Source organism: Lactuca virosa, chromosome 9 (assembly GCF_052849685.1).
Source record: "Lactuca virosa cultivar CGN04683 chromosome 9, Lactuca_virosa_CGN04683_v6, whole genome shotgun sequence".
NCBI lineage: Eukaryota > Viridiplantae > Streptophyta > Magnoliopsida > Asterales > Asteraceae > Lactuca > Lactuca virosa.
The window spans coordinates 235,172,588-235,180,846 of record NC_136434.1 but is presented as its reverse complement, the minus strand read 5'-3'; positions in this window follow the sequence as shown (position 1 = coordinate 235,180,846).

The window sequence follows — 8,259 nt, the reverse complement described above, 5'->3', positions numbered from 1 at the left end:
CTAGGTACATATCGAGTATCAATTATATTCTATTATATAATTCATGTATGCCTTAGATCTCTATTGATTAGGTGACCTATATCACAAATTATTATCGATCAAATTATCTAGTTTGACGAACCTGTGTAATCGGCCTATAACTTGGTTATAGAAATCGAGAATACACCTCGACCGTCAAAAGATAACACTAAGTGTTTAGGTAACATTTATCCCTCTAGTGCATACAAGAGATGTGCTAGGATCATTCAAACATGATTGCATACATTTAAGGTTTAACAAGGGGTCTTTGATGTTTTATAAATATAGATTATATATATATATATATATATATATATATATATATATATATATATATATATATATATATATATATATATTATATCATGGTCATTGCATGCATCCAATAAACCATGGTATACATTTTTATTTAAAATCAAATTTAAACACTTTTATTTAAAATCATATATCAACAATGTTTTTAATAAAATCGAAATTTTATAAATATGATGCGATCAAATTTTAAATTTAGTAACTAGTATTAAGTTTTACCATTTGAGCGCTTAAAAAAATTTGTAAACCTTTTAATAAAACTTCATTTTATAAAATAAGGTTTGATAAGTCTCTGACATCTCAATCTTAAACTTATATAGTTTTAATCGACGAAATTTGTCGTTTTCTATTTTTAGCTAGTTTTATATAATAAAGATTGTTTTATCTTCAAAACATTTTTAGTATCTTATCTAAATGAAAATTCTGATTATACTTGAACTACTTGTGATGTTTTTTATGTTGAAAATATTGTTTATCATTTGAAAACTAATTTATCAACCCTAACATAATTATAAGATAAAATAATCAACACAATCACGTATACTAGTCTAAAACAAGTCATGGTCTAGTGACACTTTTGTGAGCCAACAAAAAAGTGTCAAGTCCTTTCATAACGGACAAATGAACCATAAAATCTTCATGTTGTTATTTGTGCTCCCACTTGCATTGATAATATCCTTTGTAAGAACTTGTACTAGATTTTATAAAAGTTACAAAAACTTTTACAAAACAAATAAAAACATGGGGTACCTCCATGATCTTCAAAATGAACATCTGATTAATCTTGTTGAAATTTATATAAAATAAACTACTCTAACACTAATCTATAACATACAAAATAATAAAGATGAAAAGCTAACTATTTATTATTATGTACCATATGAATAAAGGAATATTAGAACCATTTTCAACAAATCATCACAAAAAAAAAACACAAAGTGTCCATGTCTTGTTTATGAACTCTAACATACATATAAACATAAAAAAATCTTTTTTTTCTAAGACAACTTTAAATGAATAAACATGCATGTAAACTTTCGTCACATAAACTAACAATTATATTGTTGTTGTAGAAAATGTGTATGAAATCATTCTTAAAAAACAAGTTATCCATATTTTCCACAAACCAAGATTATCCAAATAATCAAAATTTCTAATCAAGCTTGCAAGGTGGCTTTGATACTAATTTTAAGGGTTTTTATTCAAAAACTGGTTTAAAAAAACTCAACATTTAGCAATAGAAGACTTTATAATTTTAGAATAACATAAACTAGATAAACCCACCAAGGATCTTCTTGCAATGTTTGGTAAGAAAAACATAAACCAAAAAAGGAATAAGATGATGACAACCTTTGTAGTCCTTTGAATCCTCAAGGGGAGGCTTGAATGATGATGTAGAATGCGGAATAGAACTCTTCCTTAGATGGAAACAGCAACAAGACTTCAACTTGATGAAGATGCTAGTCAAAACTCCTAAGCTTTAAGTTTATATCAAAATATGACTTAAAGAGAGAAAAAGTGAAAGAAAGTAATCACAATCTAACACATTGAAAGAGAGAATGAGAGTGAGCATGGAGACTTATGGTTGTAGCATACTAGAAATGAAAACATTTTTCAAGTCTCTCAGCCAAATCTATTAACCATAAGATCTTAGGAGTTTAAGACCTATAATGTTAGGGGTGTTGATCGGGTAAATTTTTTGGGTTCGGGTAATTCGGGTTTTTCGTATAACAAAATTACAAGTTACCCGACCCAAATTAAATTCGGGTTTGGGTAATTTCGGTAGTGGGTCGGGTTTGGATGAATCGGGTAATACCCGATTTTTTTTTAAATGACACCTAAAAATAAATTTAATGAAATAACCATGTCTCTATCTCCCGTACTTCATTATGATGTACATGCATACCGTTGAGAGGTATGTTCTTTTGATCAAACAAATCAAAAGTCCATCCCTCTTTTCCCTCTCTAGCTTTCGACAATTACTAGAAGAAAGGAAAGGCCAAACTTTATAAAACATGTAACCTCTTTTATAAGTTATAAACTTTAACTTTTGGCTAAAAGAGAAAAGTCTTTCTAGTCCAAAATAATGTATATTACTTAATAAATCATACCTTATGATACATTATGTTACTTGCTATTGAAAATTAAGGGTGCGTTTGGTTGTAAAAAACTGTTTTCATTTTCCAAGAAAATGCTTTTAGAAAATAGAGTTTAGTTTTAATTTTTGGTTTTCAATAAGAATTTTAGAAAATGCGTTTGGTTGGAACCGATGGAGTTTTCATTTTCCATATTATAAATTTAGAAAACTTTGGAAAAATGTAAAAATCACTTCTCTAATTTACATATAATTTGGAAAACATAAAATTTTCATTTTCTTGGAAATTATTTGAAAACTGAATCAACCAAACATGTTTTCAAAATTTTCATTTTCATTTGAAAATTTTCATTGAAAACTAGGAAATTTTCCGCAACCAAACGCATTCTAGTATTTCTATAAAATAAATCATTTCCAATCAATTATAAGAGTTTTTGAATAATCATTAAAATCAATTTCTAATAAACAATCAATCGTAAAAAGTTGTTGTTAGTGTGACCCTTTAGGATCATTTGTTATCTTGCAATATAATTTTTTAACGACTGTTGGGCATATGAATCTTTCATTTTGTTGAATTTTAGAAGAATGTTGCTTGCAAGATTGAGTTTTGGAGCTTTGCATCAGAAGATCTCAACTTTTATATACCTTCTTGACCTTAGGTATGATGCAAGTTTCCAACTTTATACTTATAAGTAGATAGATCTAGATTCTAAGTTTTTTTGATCTATTAGATGAAGTTGTGTAGTTGGATGTGATAATAACTTTATCATTCTACCTTGTCCTAGAAGTATTTTGGTCCATTGATCTGGTCTTTCACGGTTTTTAGGTACTTTGTTTGGAGTTAGGATCTCATTTTGGTCATTTTTTACCCGTAATGGTGTGAGACATGCATTGGAGATGCATGTCCAGAAAGAGATGAGTTTTATTAGCCATGTGAGTTCATTAAGGCCTTGTGGAATGTATAACACTTGGACTTGTTAGATTAAGCACTTAACGGAATAATTGGTTCATATGCGGGTCCAAGGTGCAACATAGGTATTGCTGCAGTGCGGTGGCATGGAAGCCATTATGATTTGATGGCAGGACTACAACCCTGTCAAGGGGCTTAGTCATGACTCTATGGTCTGTGATGTTTAATCATTGACTTTAACATTGACTTTTTGACATGTTTTTCTTTTGTTTAAACTTTGGTAGAATTGAGTGTTTGTCGAAGGACTAGTTCCATTTTGCCTTTAGGCAGCTTCTGTTAGTTGTTTCTATTGCAAAGATTGTTGTTGAGCTTCTGCTCTTTCATTCAGGTGAGTATTCTCACTGTAATACTTAAATCATATGATGTAATTGAGTTACTGGTAACTTAGGGCTTTTAATAGCATATAGGGTTGCTGATAAACCATAAGGTTGTTGATCACCTATAGTTGTTAGAGTTACTGATAACGTAAGATTGTTGATAGTCCATAGGGTTAAGGATAACCCATAGCTATTTATATATAGCTAGTATAAACTAAGTGATTATAGAAGGAACTACCGTGGTTACCATTTTTACTAAAGGAAGTATATGATTTTCTTAAGGAATGTTTTCATCAAATATAAAAGAACTATTACAGTTAACTCCGTAAGCACCTAGTGAATACACCAGGGTTATATACAATGAGGATCTAACAAACAATGGGATGTGTGACTTCCGCCTCATTTCCTGTTCCTTGTTTGGTTGTGGGCTTAGGGCAGATTCACACAATCGATTGTCTGCTTCATCTGGATTTTATATAACTTGTATTCATTAGGTACTCATAGAAGGAATTGTAGAGTCATTTTTACTTATCATTTTATCACATCATAAAATATAGGATTTTCTGGAGGAACGTGCGAACTTTTCTAAAGAACTTAGAGTATACTTCTCATAACTAAAATACTTATGAACTCACCAGCTTAAATGCTGATCTACTCTATCAAAATAACTTGTATTCTCAGGGAACTAGTATACAGGTACATGCACATGGATTCAGAAGATGGAGCATAGTAGCTTCATGTCTTGTTTTGTTATTTACTTTTGGTGTCAATCTTTTGTGAATCGAATGCATTGTAAACACTTTAATATTTATACAATGGTTGTTTGTTACTTTCATTACTATGATGCATGTGTTGTGATATTGAGCATGACGTCCTCCGCCCCCGAATGTTTCCGCCGTTCCGGTTTAGGGGTGTGACAGATTAGTATGAGAGCATTGTTTATAGTGAGCTAAGTATATCAACCTATAAAAGATATACAACTATAAATACAATGGGGCCGAAGTGCTTTGACTAAAAGTATATTTTCAAAATATAATAATATCTTTATAAAAGTATACATACCTGCAGATATATATATATATATATATATATATATATATATATATATATATATACATACAAGACAAGTATCACAAGAAAAACAAAGTAGAAGTATTTAAAGGTTGGACAATGCGGTCAAACCTGGACAGTTATGTAATCATGTCTGGGATCAATATAGCATGATCAGCTATATTTATTTGAGATACGACCAACATGTGCTTGGGAGTGATGTGGTGTTGTAACAGACTTAAAGCTTACCTAACTCTATACACAAAGGATTACTAGGAACATAACATAAAGTTAAAATACTATAGGATTATTTTATGATACTAAAAGATAACAACAAGTATATAACTTACCAAGTTCATACAATTAAATACTATAGGAGGATTTTAGGCACTATAAATAACTTATGTGAAATTTAAAAGACCCTTACTGGTAGGTCTATAATTTTGGAATGTATACTCCCAAGGTTTTATACAATTGAGATTTTATAGACTTAGAATTTGTGATCTATGTTGTACTTCTTGTTCTTTGTTTGGTTGTGGTTTTAGATTAGGATCACTTATTCGAAGGTCTATTTAATCTTAAATTATATACAACTTGTATACACTACGCAATTATAGGAGGACCCGGTAAGGATCACTCCATAATGTTTCAGTTAATCTCATAGATTCTTTAGATACTCCCATTCTCGCATGACAAACCTAGATAAATGTAACCACTCCATCATAGCAGTCAGCAGAGAAGTCAAGGAGGAACAAGAAGAGGTTCATGAGGAGTTTTCCAAGGAGGGGTCAGCCGAAGAAACCAAAGGTCCTATGCGTCACACTAATAAATAATAACATAAAACGACTTAGTGAGCTAGTGAATACACTACTCACACTATGTGTTAGGATTATTTCTTTTTCGTACAGCTGGTAACAGTTATTCAATTCACAGAAATTCATTCGAGGATAGCCACTTCAAATTGATAAAGTTTATTTAATATCGACTTCCGTCATGAATTGTTTCAGAACCTTACGAAATTCAGAACATGATAAACTAGGAAACAGGGATAACTTAGTTAAATAACACTCGTACAATACATACTTCTACTCACTACCATGGGCACATCTCAGGAATGTTGTCAGAAACATTCAGAATAGTCCAGCAAAGCGTGAAATTGTTAAGTATATTTAATTTGGTGGAATACAACTAACAATGACCATCATTACTCACGCGATCATTTCTCGCCATGCAACATAATCATGTCCTCACAAGGAGGAAACCAACCAACTGGCGAGGCACCAATTCTGCAGATAGACTCCGCTACTTTTCAGGCTGCGGTCACAGCCACTGTGACAGCCGTCATGACACAACTCAATGCTAATAACGCCAGCGGAAGCAGTGCTGGTTATGCTAATCGCGATAATAATCAAGGGAACCAGCGAGTGTCTGCTGACAAGGACACCGCAGACCACAAACCTAAGAACAAGAAACGAAAGTTATGGGACAAAAAGGGGAAAAATTTGGCTCAAGGTCCTACCAAGAGACGATAGCCAGTAACTATCCATGCGGTCACTTCAGCAGTCGCAACAGCAGTCACCATATCTGACACTACATCTATAACTACAACCCCCGTCAACCGATATGCTGGAAATCTTCCAAAGTGCAACAAATGTAACTACCACCACAACGGAGCTTGTCGGGAGATGCAGTGCACGAACTGCCGCAGGAAGGGGCACACTGCCCGTTTCTACAGGGCGCCAGCACGACTAATCTCCCAAGTCCCCAGAGTAGAAGTAAATCAAGTTTGTTATAAATACGGCGAATCTGGTTATTTCAAGAGGGATTGTCCAACAGAGAGAAATGACGAAGGAGCTCACTTCTGTAGAACTCCGACTCAACACATCACTTCAACCACCGATGCTAGTATAATTCAAGTATGCCATGCATGTGGTGAAATGGGACATTTCAAGAGAGACTGTCCAACAGAGAGAAATGACGGAGGAGAATGAGGAGTTTAACGACAAGACATAAGGGAGCAACGAGGAACCCCTCTTTTGAGATTTTTGGTACGTCTTCTAAATAAAAATTTCTTTAAGGATTTAATTTATATTTTATATTAAGATTAAAAATTTGGGCAAATTAATAAGTAGTTATAAATTATTTACTCGAACAAGTCACAACACTCATAAGGGACCTAAAGATCCGTTCAGGTGGGCTATGATGGCTTAGTATGTACATCAAGGTTATGCATAATTAAGATTTTGCAAGCTTAGAGTGAGTGATTCTGCCTCATTTCCTATCCCTTGTCTGGTTGTGGATTTAGGGCAGACTCACTCAGTCGACCGTCTTATTCATCTTAGTTATACACAACTTGTATGTGCGAAGCGATTATAGAGATACCGAGATGGATCGTGATATAAAGTATCGTCACTAGTTATCAAAGAACTTTCACTGCTAGTACTCGCTTATCGTAATACGATTTGTGGTAGTCGTAATTTCAAGGAGAAAATAGAAAGCACTAGAAATCCTACACAGAATACATTGTCAAGAACATTAAGGATACACCATCGTATAACAAACGTTTCTATCAAATCGGTCTAACATTTGTCTCTATAAGGAGTTCCGACGTTGTTATTCGTTATGGATTGGCGTGGTCCTCACCATACCAATTTCATGTGCTCTGAAAACTTTTCACCGTAACCGACCGACTAACGAAACCCTCGTCACTCGTAACGACAACTCGACTCAGACCTCATAATTGTCTCCGTCATATTCCAAACCCCGAAGTACTCATGCGAGGACTACCTTGCCCTCCGAAACCTTTCCGAAGTATATCCAGCAGACCTTCCCCAAGTACCACTCGTCCAACAGATCAACTTTAAGCACAGAGGCTAAGGACGAAAACGGCCCACCTATCACGATTGAGTGTATACGCAAGGGTGGTATATAATTATGATTATGCAGATTTAGTATGTGTGTTTCTGCCCTATCTCCTGTTCCTTGTTTGGTTGTGGACCTAGGGCAGAGTCGCATATCCAACCGTCTTACTAATCTTAATTATATACGACTTGTATACATGAGGTACTTATAGATGGACCAGGTATGAATCCTATAATGAACTTCAGGGCAAAGTCGCCCAAGTCTACGAGTGGGTATTCTACCATTCAGAGGAGCATGATCCCAGGAGTCCTGCTAAGAAAGCCAATTTCGGGACGAAATTCCATCTAACGGGGGGATGATGTCACAACCCGAAAATTTCTATCTTGTAAGGTCAAACTTATAGGTTTCTTGACCTAGTATTCGTAAGGGTTGCAAGTTAGGAAGTGAACCACGTAAGAACCGGGAGCCTAGATCAACATTCGAGCCATAAAACCTCATCCAGTGAGGTTCACAGCCGTAAACCATGTTCACGGCCGTGAACCCTCCTTAGGCCATGAAATCTTTGTATATATATGAGTTTGGTTCACTTTTTCTTCACTTCTTCTTCTCTTGGCCGCAATCATTCCATTCTCTCT